We start from the raw sequence: 15,565 nt of genomic DNA, 5'->3' as shown, positions 1-15,565 counted from the left end.
CAATGTTGGGCAATGCATATAAAAAATTTGTATAAAAAAATGAGATTTTATGTGTACTTTTTTTACTACATTAAGGAAAAGTTAAATTTTAGAACAAAAGTTACCTTATATTATGCATTAGTGGACCCCCAACTCAATTATTTAGTAAATATATGGGCACGAGCAAATATAATTGAAATAAGGGTAATAAACAACTTAATTAACAGGATTTTGAGATAAACTTTTAATGGGGATAAACTTTTGGAATGACCTGAATAAGAGAAGGCAATTTTTGTTGAAATATAAAATACTTTATCCAGTTCGAAGTTGAAGTTTTTTTTTTTTTTTTTTTTGGCTGATGCTGCATTAGCTTGCTTTCTTGCAGTATATGCCTCTACTAATGTTAATGCTAATATTTCTTATCCATTTAATGTCGACTTAGATACGAAACAAATTGCAGAAAATATCGCTTAATTTTTCACAATGAGAAAATATTACTTGAAAATTAAATTATTACATCGTGAAAAGATATCTTCCTAAAAGCCAGATCATCAGAAAAAGAGTTTTGGAAATATGTTTGAGAGAAGTACCCAAATGTAAAAAAATGCAATGAACTTTTAAATTACTGTTTCTGTTCCAATATTTATGTGAATCGACCTTTTCGCATTTGAAACAAAGAAAGACGAAGAAACGCTGTTCTCTTACGGACTTGCATACAGAAGATTCTTATTGTTGGCCTTATCACAGTATATCCCCCATTTTGAAAACTTGGCAGAAACTTCACATAAATTAAAAATTTAAATACGTATGAATTTAAAATAAGAATTCTGAATTATATTTAATTTTAAAAATTTATAAACAACATTTTTCAATGTATTGATTAACTTTTTTAACCATGTGCAATGAAATTCTTGAGATGGTAGATCGCGGCACATTTTGAAGGAAAAAGTAGACGCATCACAATTTAAGTTGGCCACCTAACTGATATATCGGAATTTTGCTAGCAGGGACAGGGAGTTGATTATCTCATTATACGATGCAATGGCCAGGCCACACTTAGAGTACTGTGTACAGTCTGGAGGCCTCATTTTTGGAAGGATGTAGAGTTGCTAGAACGAGTACGAAGAAGGGCATCAAGATTATTGAGGGGAATAAAGGGGCGCTCTTACCAAGAAAGGCTTAAGTTCTGGAAATTGCAGTGCCTGGAGAGTAGGCACCTGCGAGGTGATTTGATTGAGGTGTATAAGGCCTTGAATGGGTTGAGCAAGTTGAATGCTGATGGGTTTTCCTCTTGCCAGACTAAGAACCTGAGGGGGGGGGACAGTTTCAAATTGAGGAAAGATAGTTGTAGAATAGATATAGATGTGCGGAAATTTGCGTTTAACCAGCGAGTAGGTGATTGTGGAACAGGCTTCCATCATTTGTTGTGAAAGCTAATAGCGTAAATAAATTTAAGGCTTTGCTGGACGGGCATTTGGAACGAATGGAGGGTTGAAATCGGAGTTTTTTTTTTTTTTTTGGCGGATGCTGGATAAGCTTGGTTTCTTGCATCTTACACCTCTACTAATGCTAATGCTAAATATGTATACAACCATTACAAAAACTACTGCTTTCCTATGAGGTGTTTCACTTAAATTTCCCCGTTGCAATTTCCAGAAGTTAAGCTATCTTCGTAACAGTAACCCTTTGTTCCACTGACTAATCTCGTTACCCTTCTCCGCACTTGTTCTCATAGCACATCTTTCCTAAAACGAGGCCTGCAAACTCGTGTGCAGTACTCAAGGTATGGCCTGACCATTGTCTTGTTCATGGGGATAATTAACTTCTTATCCCTGCTAGCAAAATTCCTACAATCTTTGACAAGACCCCATGAGATACTCTTATAGCCTGTCTGCATTACTCAGAAAACTTCATATCTGACTGCATAATTATTCCCAGGTCCTTTTTATTCTACACTACGCTGAGTAGTGTAGAATAAAAAAGACAGTAGGTGGGTTACTGTGGAGTTTTTTGTAAGTTTGATTGATCCATTCAACTATATCAATCCACATAGACATTCCTCCGCTATTCATCAGGGGGTTTGAGCGGTGAAATATTGTATATTATTATGAGCCGTATGGTGCAAGCAAGGCTGAGGCTTATGCTGCACCAACGCGGGGAAAAAAAAAATTCTTGCGTTACACTGAGAGAGACAGAGAGTCAGAAGTAGAAGGGAAATACCAAGAAAGCAAGAATGATGATAACCAGCTCAGGACCCTGGGTTTGCCAAGCCCATACTTACCAGATGTGATCCCCTGGGGTAATATATATATATATATATATATATATATATATATAATACTGTACAAGTGTACAACAATACAGAGAGAGAATATGACAATATAAGTTTTAAAGTCTTTTTTTTTTTTTTTTTTTTTTTGCATTTAGACTAATTTTGTTTTTAATCATGATTATTATGCTATGGTGTAGCGCTGAAGTAGCAGTATGATGATTTCTGCTTGATATTTTGATTGTGAGTTCTTTCGTAATTAAGGAAACTTCTGCTATTACTCTTCTGTGATGTTATGTTGCTATCTTTCTGTTAGTGTTATTTGCACTTTGACGTGCAACATACAGTATTGTCAATTAAACTGGAGATTAGTAATAGGTCATGCATCAATAAACTGTATGTGTGTGTATGAAGTTTACTTACGTAAATATGAGTTTGATTTTAACGTACGGTTATTTATGTAGCAATTTCAATTTATATGTAATATCATCTGTGGCGGTATAGGGGTTTCGTTGCCCATTGCGCAAGATATGGGCTTGACTTACATAGGGCGAAGGGTATTGTTTTTTAACTTGTCAAGAAGAATTATGGCATTTCATGCTGTCGTTCATTGCGCAGATGTAGGTCTTCCACGCTCCACTCACATTACTCCATGACAAACTTTTATGTTCTACTTCGTTTCGTACACATGAAACGAAGTGTACATAAAGCATTTTTCCAACCCATATACCTACTCCCCCCCCAGCATTTCAATAGTTTTCTATCAAGTATGCCCCACCCACAGAGTAGTAACATTACTCGGAGTAGTATTATCTTCTCTGTGGTCCTACCAAAAATTTTACGATAACTTTATACACTCTGGAATAAAAGGACGACATGTATTTTGTTTGCCTGTATTGCAAAAATATGTTCCTGTCATGTAATTAAACTGAATTAATAAAAATAAGTGAAAATGAAATTTAAAATTTAATGAAGTTTCATGTATTTTTTAATTTTTGTATTAAATCTTTGTATATCCGAATAGTTAGTAGATTCGGTGTTCCGACAATGTTTTATTCAGTCTAATGTGTGTTTTTCAACAACCAAGGAGGCGAACAACGCTAGTAATAGTACTGAGATGATTGTTCAGCGGCGAGGGAGAAGGGAAACTGAATTCGGAACCACGTTTAGGCGACTTCCCCAATATCGTTTAACTGTATAAGGTAGGCAATTTTTTTTTTTTTTTTTTTTTTTTTTAACTCGGTAAATGACATTTAGTTTGATAAAGATAAAAACAGTCACCTGTTATCAAGTCCAATTTTATCAGCAATCGAAAAAAATTGTAAATCTTTATTACGACAACAGTCTTTGGAGTAATTATTATTATTAGCAATATGGTGCAAGGAAGCCTTTGGCTTATGCTGGACCAGCCAAAACAAATTTCCCCAAGTTACCCTGAGAGAAAGTCAAAAGTAGAAGGGAATCAGAAGAATGATGATATGCAGCTCAGGCCCTTGGGTGTGCCATAAATGTCTTTTCAATAGAGCAAATAAAATTTAATGCGAAACTTTTTTTTTTTTTTTTTTAACTTAGGGTTTGAAATGGATTTATAATATTTGACAAGTGTTAACTAAATTTTATTTTAAGATAAGATTACAAGGTCACAACTATACAAGTGTGTTCATAAAATATGTATTAAATTCTGTTATGAAGCAAGACATGTGACAGGATCTGTGTGCAGTATTAGGAAACCAACAGCAGTCATATTCCTTTGGAGTAGTTAGGGCTGCACACAATTCTTCCCCCCCCCCATTATTACATCTTTTGGAGTGCAGAGTATGATCAGAAAGTTAATGTAATTTGAGAAGTTAAATATGAATAATAGTGAATTTTAAAAATTGTTAATTTGTGAATAATTTTTTAGTGAAACAATGACGACAAATATTGTTCAAAATAAAACCAATGCAGAGAGTGTAACTACTATCAAGGGTAAAGGGAAGGGATTTTGCTTTCATAAAGGTGGTTTCAGTTTTTAAATTCTGTGCAGTGGGACTAACTGATGATGTTACCATCAGCAAATTCTAAATGTGAGGCATTCAAGGAATTAATCATAGAAGCAACTAGGCTTTTCATACCAGCTATGGCGCCTCCGTAGCCAAGTGGACAGGAGCAGCAGTGCGTAGCACACTTCTTGATTAGACTGGGGTTCGAGCCCGTGACTACCAAATATGGAGGATGCGGAAAGGTCAGGGAATGACTACCGCATATCCCCGGAGCAATATGGCCTTAGTTGTTAATGCTCCTAAAAACCAAACAAACAACAACATGCCAGCTAAGAAATACTCTTCAAGCTATAAATGGATGACAGATGAATGGATGGGACTTGTGGCAGAGAAGAATTCATGGGATGCATATAAATTATCAGGCAACACAGTAGCCTATGAAATAGTCTGTAATCAAGCCACACAGGAGATTAGTCAAGCAAAGGCTGATTACAAGAAATCTTTGGAGAAGGATGCAAAGAAAAACAGCAAAGACTTTTTTACCTATATAAACACTAGAAGGAAGGGGATGAATCATTGGTCCACTTGATATCAATGATTTGACTGTTGATGATCCTGCTCAGGTTACTGACAAACTGAATGAGTATTTTTTTTGTCCACATTCATACATGGCGCCTCCGTAGCCAGGTGGGCAGGAGCAGCAGTGCGTAGCACACACTTATTGATTAGACCATAATTCGAGCCCGTGACCACCAAATACAGAGGATGCAGAAAGTTCAGGGAATGACCATTGCATATCCCCGGAGCAATATGGCCTTAGTTTCTAATGCTCCTAAAAACCAAATAACAAACATTCATACATGAGCAATTCTTTAGGTAAGGAGATGCCAGAAGTTTATGAAACTCTTAACAGAGAGATAAATGATTTTGTAATACTGAGAGAAAATTGGAAGAGAAATTGTTGAAGTTAAACATAAGAAAGGACCTAGGTTGGATGTGATCTATCCAGTCAATTGTTAAAGGAGGCAGTGAAGGAAGTAAGCAAACCCTTAGCCATAATTATGAGAGCGTCCTTGGATTCAGGGGATTTTCCCGCAAACTGAAGATGTGTGAATGCATCCCAAATTCACAGAGGTAATTAAAGGTCACGCAAGTAATTACAGACCTGTTAGTTGAACGTCTGTTCCAGGGAAAATAATGGAGTCTCTTGTAAAAGAAGTAATGTGGGATCATCTAGAAAAGCTGCAATTATACTTCAGACACAGGATGAGTTTGTTAAGGAGAATTTTTGTATGACCAGTTTGATTGGAAACTAGGATGTGGTGACAAAGGATCTGTATGCAAAAAATAATTTTGATATCATATACTTGGATTACAGGAAAGCTTTTGATACTATTGCACATAAAAAATATAAATTGGAAGAATGTGGCATTAGCATTAGTAGAGGCATGTGATGCATGGAAGCAAGCTTATTCAGCATCAGCCAAAAAAAAACACAACCATTACTCCCATTTCACCCCTCCTTTCGTTCGAAATACCTGTCCAGCTGAGCCTTAAATTTGTTTAGGCTATGAACTTCAACAACAAGTGATGGAAGTCTATTCCACAAACCAACTGCCCGCTGGCTAAAGGCAAATTTCCGCACATCTATCTGACATCCATCCTTCCTCAATTTGAATTTATGCCCTCTCAGGTGATTATTCTGAGCAAGAGGAAGAATCCCATCGGTGTTGAGCATGCTCAAGCCATTCAAAGCCTTATACACCTCTATCAGATCACCTCGCCGATGCCTAGTCTCCAGACACTGTAATTTGCAAAACTTAAGCCTTTCTTCATAAGAGCAACCCTTTGTTCCATTCACTAATCTTGTTTCCCTTCTCTGTACTCGTTCCAGCAGCTCTACATCCTTCTTGAAATGAGGCCTCCAGACCTGTATACAGTACTCAAGGTGTTGCCTGACCAATGCCTTATACAAGGGAATAATCACATCCCTATCCCTGCTAGAAAAATTCCTGTATATCATTGACAAGACACCATGAGCTACTCTTGCAGCTCATCTGCATTGCTCAGAGAACTTCATATCTGCCTGCACAATTACCCCCAGGTCCTTTTCATTCTCTACCACTGTCAGTGTAGTACCACAGAGTTGATACGTTGATCTGGGGTTACTGTTTCCCATATGTAGTACTTTACATTTGTCAGTGTTAAACTTCATTTGCCACCTCTCAGCCCATCTGCTCAACCTTTCCAGATCCTGTTGTGCAGCAGCATAGCGTCAGTAGTGTCCTTAACAACCCTGCCAACCTTTGTATCGTCTGCAAACTTGGGCATTAAGCTTGATATACCATCATCAATATCATTTATAAATACAGAAAACAACAATGGACCCAACACTGAACCCTGAGGAACTCCACTAATAACATTAGTCCACGTTGAGCAGTGTCCATTGATTACCACTCTCTGTCTTCTGCCACTCAACCATCCCTTTATCCATAGCAGCAATTTGCCTCCAATGCCACACTGCTCAAATTTGTGCAGCAGTCTGCCATGCGCAACAGTATCAAAAGCCTTTCTAGGATCCAAATATATAATATCAAAGTTTCCCTGCATCCAGTTCTTTTGTGACTACATCATAGTATCCAATCAAATTGGTCAGACAAGACCTGCCCTTAACAAAATCATGCTGTGTCTGAGCTATAACTGAATTCTTGTCTAGATGATCCTGCAGTGCTTCTTTAACCAGTGCCTCCATTAATTTTCCTGGAACCGAAGTTAAACTAACAGGTCTATAATTACTTGTGTCAACTTTTGATCCTCCTTTGTGAATTGGGGTTACATTTGCACATCTCCAGTCTATGGGTACCTCCCCTGAGTCCAAAGAAGCTCTCATAATTATGGCTAGGGGTTTGCTTACTTCCTTTGCTGCCTCCTTTAATATAACTGGATAGATCCCATCCACCCCGGGTGCCTTTTTTATGTTTATTCTCAACAATTTCTCCTCCACTTTCCTCTCAGTTATTAGAAAATCATCTAGCTCACTGCCAATGTTTACTTCACCTACGACATCCCCTTCCTGAATAACTCCTCATGTGTGAATGTAGATGCAAAATACTTGTTTAGATTGTTAGCCACCTGAGCAGGATCCTCAACTGTTGAACCATCAACATCCAGTGGACCAATCTGATTCATCCCTTTCCTTCTTGAGTTTAAATAGGTAAAGAACTCTTTTCTGTTTTTCTTTGCATCCTTTGCCAAGGATTTCTCATAATCTGCCTTTGCCTGCCTAATCTCCTTTGTGACTTGGTTACCGACCAACTTATATCTATCATACGCTTCCATGTCACCCATTAATTTGTATGTATCCCATGCATTTTTCTTCTCTGCCATATGTCTCGTTAGTTCATCTGACAACCATTTAGGCCTGAACCTTGAACAATATTTCTTGGTTGGTATGTAAAGCCTGGTAGCTTCCAAGATTAGTTCCTTGAATGCTTCCCATTTTGAATTTGCTGTTGGTAACATCGTCAGTTGGTCCCACTGTATAGAATTTAAATACTGTCTCAGACCATCATAGTCGCCTTTACTAAAGCAAAAACCCTTCCCTTTACCTCTGATGATAGTTACGTCCTTGAGTAAATCCCACTTCAACACACTGTGATCACTGCCACCTGGTGGTTCCTTTATCTGCAGATTCTTAATGCATGAAGAATCACTACTGATAATCAGATCAAGAGTATTACTCCCTCTAGTTGCCTCCCGAACATGCTCGTGTAGAAAATCATCCAATAAATCCACAAAAGCCTTGCTAGTGTGTGAGTGACCAAACCACAAATTCCAGTCAATATCTGGGAAATTAAAATCCCCCATTATAAGACTCTCTGATTTACTGGCCCACTCTATTTCCCTGTACAGTTTCTTATTATACTCATCAGAGTCATTAGGCCTATAGCACACTCCTACTCTCAATTTTGATCTCCCAATGCTTATGTCACACCAAACTGACTCAACACTGAACTGTCCAGCGATGTCGACTGGCCACTCCCCCCTTCCTATCCTGTCTATCCTTTCTGTAGACGTTGTACTCCCCAAATTCCAGTTCTGCATCCCTTATTTCTGTGTGACACCACGTCTCTGATATCCCAACAATATCTGTCTTTGATGTTTTGAGCAATACCTCAAATTCATCAAATTTATTTACTAAACTCCTAACATTGGTGTACACACAAGTATACCTGCACCTGTTTCTATTCTTAGCTACCCTAACACAACCCATGTGTTTACTTGTACCGCAATGGCTCCCAGCAGTCTCTGAAATATCCTGCATCTTGTTTTTCAGGCTTCTGCTCATTCCAATAGAATCAGTGCAAGAATCTCTTTCACCTCTGCCTGTGGCTACTGTTAATCTATTAGTCTTTGTCTCCCCCCAAGCTAGCAGTTTTCCGACCCACCTAACACTGCCTCGATAGCATCAGCAAATATTCTTGCACCCTTTCTATTTAAGTGTATCCCATCCCTGTAGAAGCAATCTCTCCTGTTAAGAAGTACAGTCCAGGCTGAAAAAAATTCTACCCCTTGAGCCTTGCACAATCTTTCCAGGGCTGAATTGATCGACAAAGCTCTCATCATATACTCCCTCCTATCGTGTCTGGGCAGAATTGCAGACACTTTCAAATTCAACCCTACTTCACGGCTTTTTTTTCAACAGTGACCTGTACTTGTTAAGTAATTCCGCTGGTCTCCTACTCTTAATATCATTAGTGCCAACGTGTACAACTATATCACCTTTTGTGCTCTTAAAAGATGATATCCGCTCTACAACGTCATCAACCTTTGCCCCTGGCAGACATACCCTGGTCCTGTTCCACCTATCCTTTTTACAAAGCATGTTCTCCGTTTCCCTGACAATAGAGTCACCAACAACTACTAGTTCCTGTGGGCCAGTGCATTCTGCCTTATGGGCTGCCTCTGTTTTAAGGGCAAGTTGCTGCTATGGATAAAGTTATGGTTGAGTGGTAGAAGGCAGAGAGTGGTAATCAATGGACACTACTCTTCATGGATTAATGTTATTAGTGGAATACCCGTGATTCAGTGTTGGACCCATTGTTTTCCTTATATTTATCATTCATCGTGGGCACTGGCTGGATATTTTGTGAAATGTGCATGTGGGCATAAATTGTTTGTTCGCCAGATTTTCGAATATATGCAATATCTTAATTAAGTCTCACGTTTCACTGATTTACATGTAAAGCGGAGCCAACCTTTCGTGATTGGTGGGATAAAGTACTGCACAGTACTTTCTAATTTTGTTCTTGTTTTGATAAATTATTTGTAGAATTTTTGTTTTAATGTTTCAATTAAATTATTGAAAATATTAGAAATTGTGTTTTACTTCGAAATCCAAGGTGGTGCATTTGCACCATGGTGCTGGCACCTATGTCAATGATAAGAATCTGCAGATAAAGGAACCACTAGGTGGCAGTGATCACAGTGTGATGAAGTGGAATTTACTCAAAGAGGTTAACTACCATCGGGGGTAAAGGGAAGGGTTTTTGCTTTCATAAAGGTGACTATGGTGGTCTGAGACAGTATTTAAATTCTGTACGGTGGGACTAACTGATGATGTTACCAACAGCAAATTCAGAATGGGAAGCATTCAAAGAATTTATCTTGGAAGCTACTAGACTCTACATACCAACTAAGAAATATTGTTCAAGGTTTAGACCGAAATGGACATCAGATGAACTAATGAGACATGTGGCAAGAGAAGAAATGCAGTGGATACATATAAATTAATGGGTGACATGGAAGCCTATGATATCCCCTATGATATCCCCATTTTGTGGGTATGGGCTTGGCACACCCAGGGTCCTGAGCTGGATATCATCATTCTTCTCCTTTTTTTGTTGATTCCCTCCTTCTTCTCTCTCACTCTCAGGGTACCAAAATTTTTTTTGGCTGGTACAGCATAAGCCTCAGGCTTCCTTGTACCATATAGCTATTATTAACAATATAATAATAGATATAAGCTGGTCTGTAACCAAGTCACAAAGGAGATTAGGCAGACAAAAGCAGATTATGAGAAATCCTTGGCAAAGGATGCAAAGAAAAACAACAAAGTTCTTTACCTATGTAAAGTCTAGAAGGAAAGGGATGAATCAGATTGGTCCACTGGATATTGATTGTTCAACTGTTGATGATCCTGCTCAGGTGGCTAACAAACTAAATGAGTATTTTGCATCTACATTCACCCATGAGGTGTTATTCAGGGAGGTGGGTGAAACTCTGGCAGTGAGCTGGATGATTTTGTAATAACTGAGAGGAAAGTGGAGGAGAAATTGTTGAAGATAAACATAAAAAAAGGCACCCGGGGTGGATGGGATCTATCCAGTTATATTAAAGGAGGCAGCAAAGGAAGTAAGCAAACCCTTAGCCATAATTATGAGAGCTTCTTTGGACTAAGGGACAGTACTCATGGACTGGAGATGTGCAAATGTGACCCCAATTCACAGAGGAGGATCAAAGGGCAACACAAGTAATTATAGACTTGTTAGTTTAACTTCTGTTCCAGGAAAATTAATGGAGGCACTGGTTAAAGAAGCACTGCAGGATCATCTAGACAAGACTTCAGTTATAGCTCAGAGACAGCATGGTTTTGTTAAGGGAAAGCCTTGCCTGGCCAATTTGATTGGATACTATGATGTGGTCACAAAGGAACTGGATGCAGGGAATAAATTTGGATCTTAGAAAGGTTTTTGATACTGTTGCACATGGAAGACTGCTGCACAAATTGGAGCAGTGTGGCATTGGAGGAAAATTGCTGCTATGGATAAAGGGATGGTTGAGTGGGAGAAGACAGAGTGGTAATCAATGGACACTGCTCATCGTGGACTAATGTTATTAGTAGATTCCCTCAGGGTTCAGTATTAGGTCCGTTGTTGTTTTCTGTATTTATAAATGATATTAATGATGGTATATCAACCTTAATGTCCAGGTTTGCAGACGATACGAAGGTTGGCAAGGTTGTTTAGGACACTAATGACAGTATGCTGCTGCAACAGGATCTAGAAAAATTGAGCAGATGGGCTGAGAGGTGGCAAATGAAGTTTAACATTGACAAATGTAAAGTACTATATATGGGAAGCAGCAACCCCAGAGTGACGAATCCACTCTGTGCTACTACACTGACAGTGGTATAGAACGAAAAGGACCTGGGGGTAATTGTGCAGTCAGATATGAAGTTTTCTGAGCAGTGCAGACGGTCTGCAAGAGTAGCTCATGGTGTCTTGTCAATGATAAAAAAGAAATATTTCTAGCAGGGATAAGGAGGTGATTATTCCCTTATATAAGGCAATGGTCAGGCCACAGCTTGAATACTGTATACAGGTCTGGAGGCCTCATTTTAAGAAGGACGTAGAGCTGTTGGAACGAGTACAGAGAAGGGCAACAGGATTAGTGAATGGAACAAAGGTTTGCTCTTGTGAAGAAAGGCTTAAACTTTGCAAATTACAGTGTCTGGAGACTAGGCACCTGTGAGGTGATCTGATTGAGATGTATAAAGCCATGAATGGTTTGAGCATGCTCAGTGCTGATGGAATTCTTCCTCTTTTTCAGAATAATCATTTGAGAGGGCATAAATTCAAATTGAGGAAAGACAGATGTAGGATAGATGTGCGGAGGTTTGCCTTTAGCCAGCGGGTAGTTGGTTGGTGGAACAGACTTCATCCCTTGTTGTGGAAGTTGATAGCCTAAATAAATTTAAGGCTCAGCTGGACAGGTATTTTGGATGAATGGAGGGGTGAAATAGAAGTGTTTTTTTTTTTTTTTTCGGCTGAAGCTGCATAAGCTTGCTTTCTTGCTTCGCATTAGCATTAGTAGAGACATTTGATGCAAGAAAGCAAGCTTATGCAGCATCGGTCAAAAAAAAAAAAAAAAAAAAACCCACTTCCACTTCACCCCTCTGTTCGTTCAAAATACCTGTCCAGCTGAGCCTTAAACGTATTTAGGCTATCAACCTCCACCACAAGGGATGGAAGTCTGTTCCACCAACCAACCACCCGCTGGCTAAAGGCAAATTTCCGCACGTCTATCCTACATCTGTCTTTCCTCAATTTGAATTTATGCCCTCTCAGGTGATTTTTCTGAGCTGGAGGAAGAATCCCATCAGCATTGAGCATGCTTAAACCATTCAAGGCTTTATACACCTCTATCAGATCACCTCGCTGGTGCCTAGTCTCCTAGTCTCCATATGCCTCTATTAATGCTATTATTGATGACGCCTTATGAGTCTTATCAAGTTTGCAGATGATATAAAGGTTGGCATAGTGGTTAAAGATTTGAATGACAGTAATCAACCCCAGAGGCTCACATCTGGTGAGTATGGGCTTGGCACACCCAGGGTCCTCAGCTGGATATCATCATTCTTCTCTTTCTTGGTGATTTCCTTCTACTTCTCACACACACACACACACACACACACACACACACACACACACACACACACACACACACACACACACACACACAGGGTAACTCAAATTTTTTTTTGGCTGGTGCAGCATAAGCCTCAGGCTTCCTTGCACCATATGACTAATAATAATAACAAGCCCTAGAAAAGTTAGGTAGATGGGCTGAGAAATGGCAATTGAAGTTGGATATGTGCAAAGTACTGTATATACACTGGTGTTCAAAGGAAGTGCATCACCCCTTAAAATTTTAATTGTCGTCTGAATAACGTAAGTATATGGTAGTATTTCTTACAGATTGCATCAGATAAGATTGACACGCATAGATGATGATGTAATATTGCATCAGCTGTTACTTTCACCCATACAGTATAAGCATGCTCTGCAGAGTTGCAGTCATTCCTTGCTTGTGTCAGGATAGTGAGTTACATGCAGTTGACCCACAAAGAAAGAGTTATTGTTGCTTTACGTGAGGAAGGATGTTCTTCCCATCATATTGCTTATAGTGTCTTTTAATCAGTCGACAGTGAGTAGATTTCATTCCAAACTCAAGAATACTGGTTCTTCTGATAGGAAAGAAGGAACCGGATGCAAACGAGTCTCTACGCCAAAACAGGACTGCATTTTGAAGCACTTATGCCTTAAAAACCGTAAGTTTCTTTGTCTGAGCTGAAAAGAGAATGGGAAGAACATACAGGAGTGGTAGTAAGTGCAGTAACAGTCAGAAGACGACTCTTCAGAAAAGGACTTGTAGCCCATTGTCCTAAGAAGCCCTTCCTCACACAAAAAATGAAAAAGGCCTGATTAATTTGGTGTAAGGAGCATGTCAAATGCACCTCCGAGCAGTGGAAGTCAGTTATTTTCTCGAATGAGAAAAAATTCAACCCACATGGCTCTGATGGGAGACAAATGATTCATTGTAGACGTGAAGAATACCATCCGGACTGTATGGTGTCTTCAGTGAAATTCCCTACCAGGCAAATAAAACGGGAGTGCATTTTGTATCGCGGTCTAGGTCACCTGCAGTTTATAAAAGATTCCGTAAATGCCAATGGATACCTGGCTATATTGGAAGGCAAATTGCTGCCAACCATTGGAGACCATTTCAACCTGCCAAGCAGCTGCATCTTTCAGGAGGACTCTGCTCCTTGTGATTGTGTGAAGAGTGTAAGTAGACGCTTCTGTAGTTGCTTTAGCTTCATTTCTGCATTAGAGGTTCAACAGTAATATGTTTACATTTGTTACAGGTGAAGAAATGGTTGGAAGAATGGTCCATTACAACTGTTAGCTGGCCAGGAAACAGGCCGGACCTGAATCCTATAGAGAACTGTTGGCATCGTGTGGAATCTGCAGTTGCCAGAAAGAAACCAAAGACCCTTCATGAACTTCAGGAAGCCATAATTCATGTTTGGAACCATGAACTATCAGATGATTATCTTCAGAAATTGATTTTGTCAGTGCCTCGACGGTGTGCTGCTGTCGTCAGGGCCAGAGGCAGTTCAACTAAATATTAGTTTGCACCTGGTGAACTTTTGATTTTGTTTTCCATTTAAAGTAGTAGTAGTAGTGCACGTGATGCAAGAAAGCAAGTGTATGAGCTTATGCAGCATCAGCCAAAAAAAAATCACACCATTCCCTCCAAATGCCTATTCAGTTCCTCCTTAAATTTATTCAGTCTATCAACTTCCATAACGACAGATGGAAGTTTGTTCCAGCAATTAACCACCCGCTGGCTAAAGGCAAATTTCTGCACATCTCTTCTACATCTGTCCTTTCTTAATTTGAATTTATCTCCCCTTAGGTTCGTAATCTGAACAAGTGGAAGGATCCCATCAGAATTCAGCGTGCCCAACCCATTCAAGGCCTTATACACCTCAGTCAGATCACCGTGCAGGTGCCTAGTCTCCAGCCACTGCAATTTGCAGAACTTAAGCCTCTCTTGGTAAGAGGATCCCTTCATTCCCCTCACTAATGACGAATTGAAGCAAATTGAGGGCTTCTGATAACATTTCAGCCTAATTGTCATGTTTACCAAAACTGTTGTTGTTGCATAAAGGTTGCAGATGCTCATTTTGGAATATTTTGAGAGCACCTGTCAAATATTACTTATCTTTGCGTTAACTAGTAATAAATCTCTTTTGTTTATATTTCTATTTGTGATGCTAGTCATTAATGTAACATGCCATCGCAAAAAAGGGTTAGAAATGTGAAATTCCTAGGTGATGCATGTTATTTGAACACCACTGTAGAACTCCAGAGTAATAACAGCTCTGTGGTACTATACCCAGGCTAGTGGAAAATGAAAAAGATCTGGGGAGTGGGTAATTGTGCAGTTAGATATGAAGTTCTTTGACCAATGCAGATAGGCTGCGAAAGTGTGCCAAACGAATGCAGTAATTGTGGTCTGACGAATGCTAAGCTCAAGGCAATGGTCAGGCCACATCTTGAGTAGTGCATATAGGTCTGGAGGCCTCCTTTTAGAAAGGATATAAAGCTTCTGGAATGAGTACAGAGAAAGGCAACAAGATTGATGAGCAGAACAAAGGATTGCCCTTACCGAGAAAGGCTTTGATTCTGCAGCGTCTGGAGAATAGGCACTTGTGAGGTGATCTGATTACAGCCTTGAATGGATTGAGAAAGCTCCACGCTAATGGAATTCTACCTCTTGCTCAGACTACGTACGAGGAAGCACAAATTGATGAAAGATGGTTGTAGAATAGACTTTCAGAAGTTTTCCTCAGCCATTGGGTAGTTGATTGCTGGAACAAATTTCCATCTGTTGTTGTGGAAGTTGATAGCTTAAATAAATTCAAAGAAGAACTAGACAAACTATTGGGAGGAATGAATAAGTGAAATGTCATTGTTTTTTGCCT

General features: G+C 39.2%; 1 protein-coding gene across 5 annotated transcripts in view; it reads left to right on the top strand.

The window, feature by feature from the left end:
• Window positions 1-2,180: 2,180 nt before the first annotated feature.
• Window positions 2,181-15,565, top strand: part of LOC150088301 (uncharacterized) — a 175,184-nt gene continuing 161,799 nt past the window's right edge. For 2 of the 5 annotated variants that reach the window (XM_090370689.1, XM_090370686.1), the window contains exon 1: window positions 2,559-2,644. The gene's annotated coding sequence lies outside the window, so the exon portion shown is untranslated. Of the gene's footprint in view, window positions 2,279-2,558; window positions 2,645-3,343; window positions 3,451-15,565 lie in introns of those variants that run through there. The other 3 variants (XM_090370690.1, XM_090370687.1, XM_090370688.1) reach the window with 2 other exon arrangements.

Source organism: Mastigoproctus giganteus, chromosome 3, assembly GCF_048544385.1.
Source record: "Mastigoproctus giganteus isolate SK-2022 chromosome 3, ASM4854438v1, whole genome shotgun sequence".
Taxonomy (NCBI): domain Eukaryota; kingdom Metazoa; phylum Arthropoda; class Arachnida; order Uropygi; family Thelyphonidae; genus Mastigoproctus; species Mastigoproctus giganteus.
The sequence above is the reverse complement of the archived record's forward strand: the minus strand, read 5'-3'. Positions and strand labels throughout refer to the sequence as shown.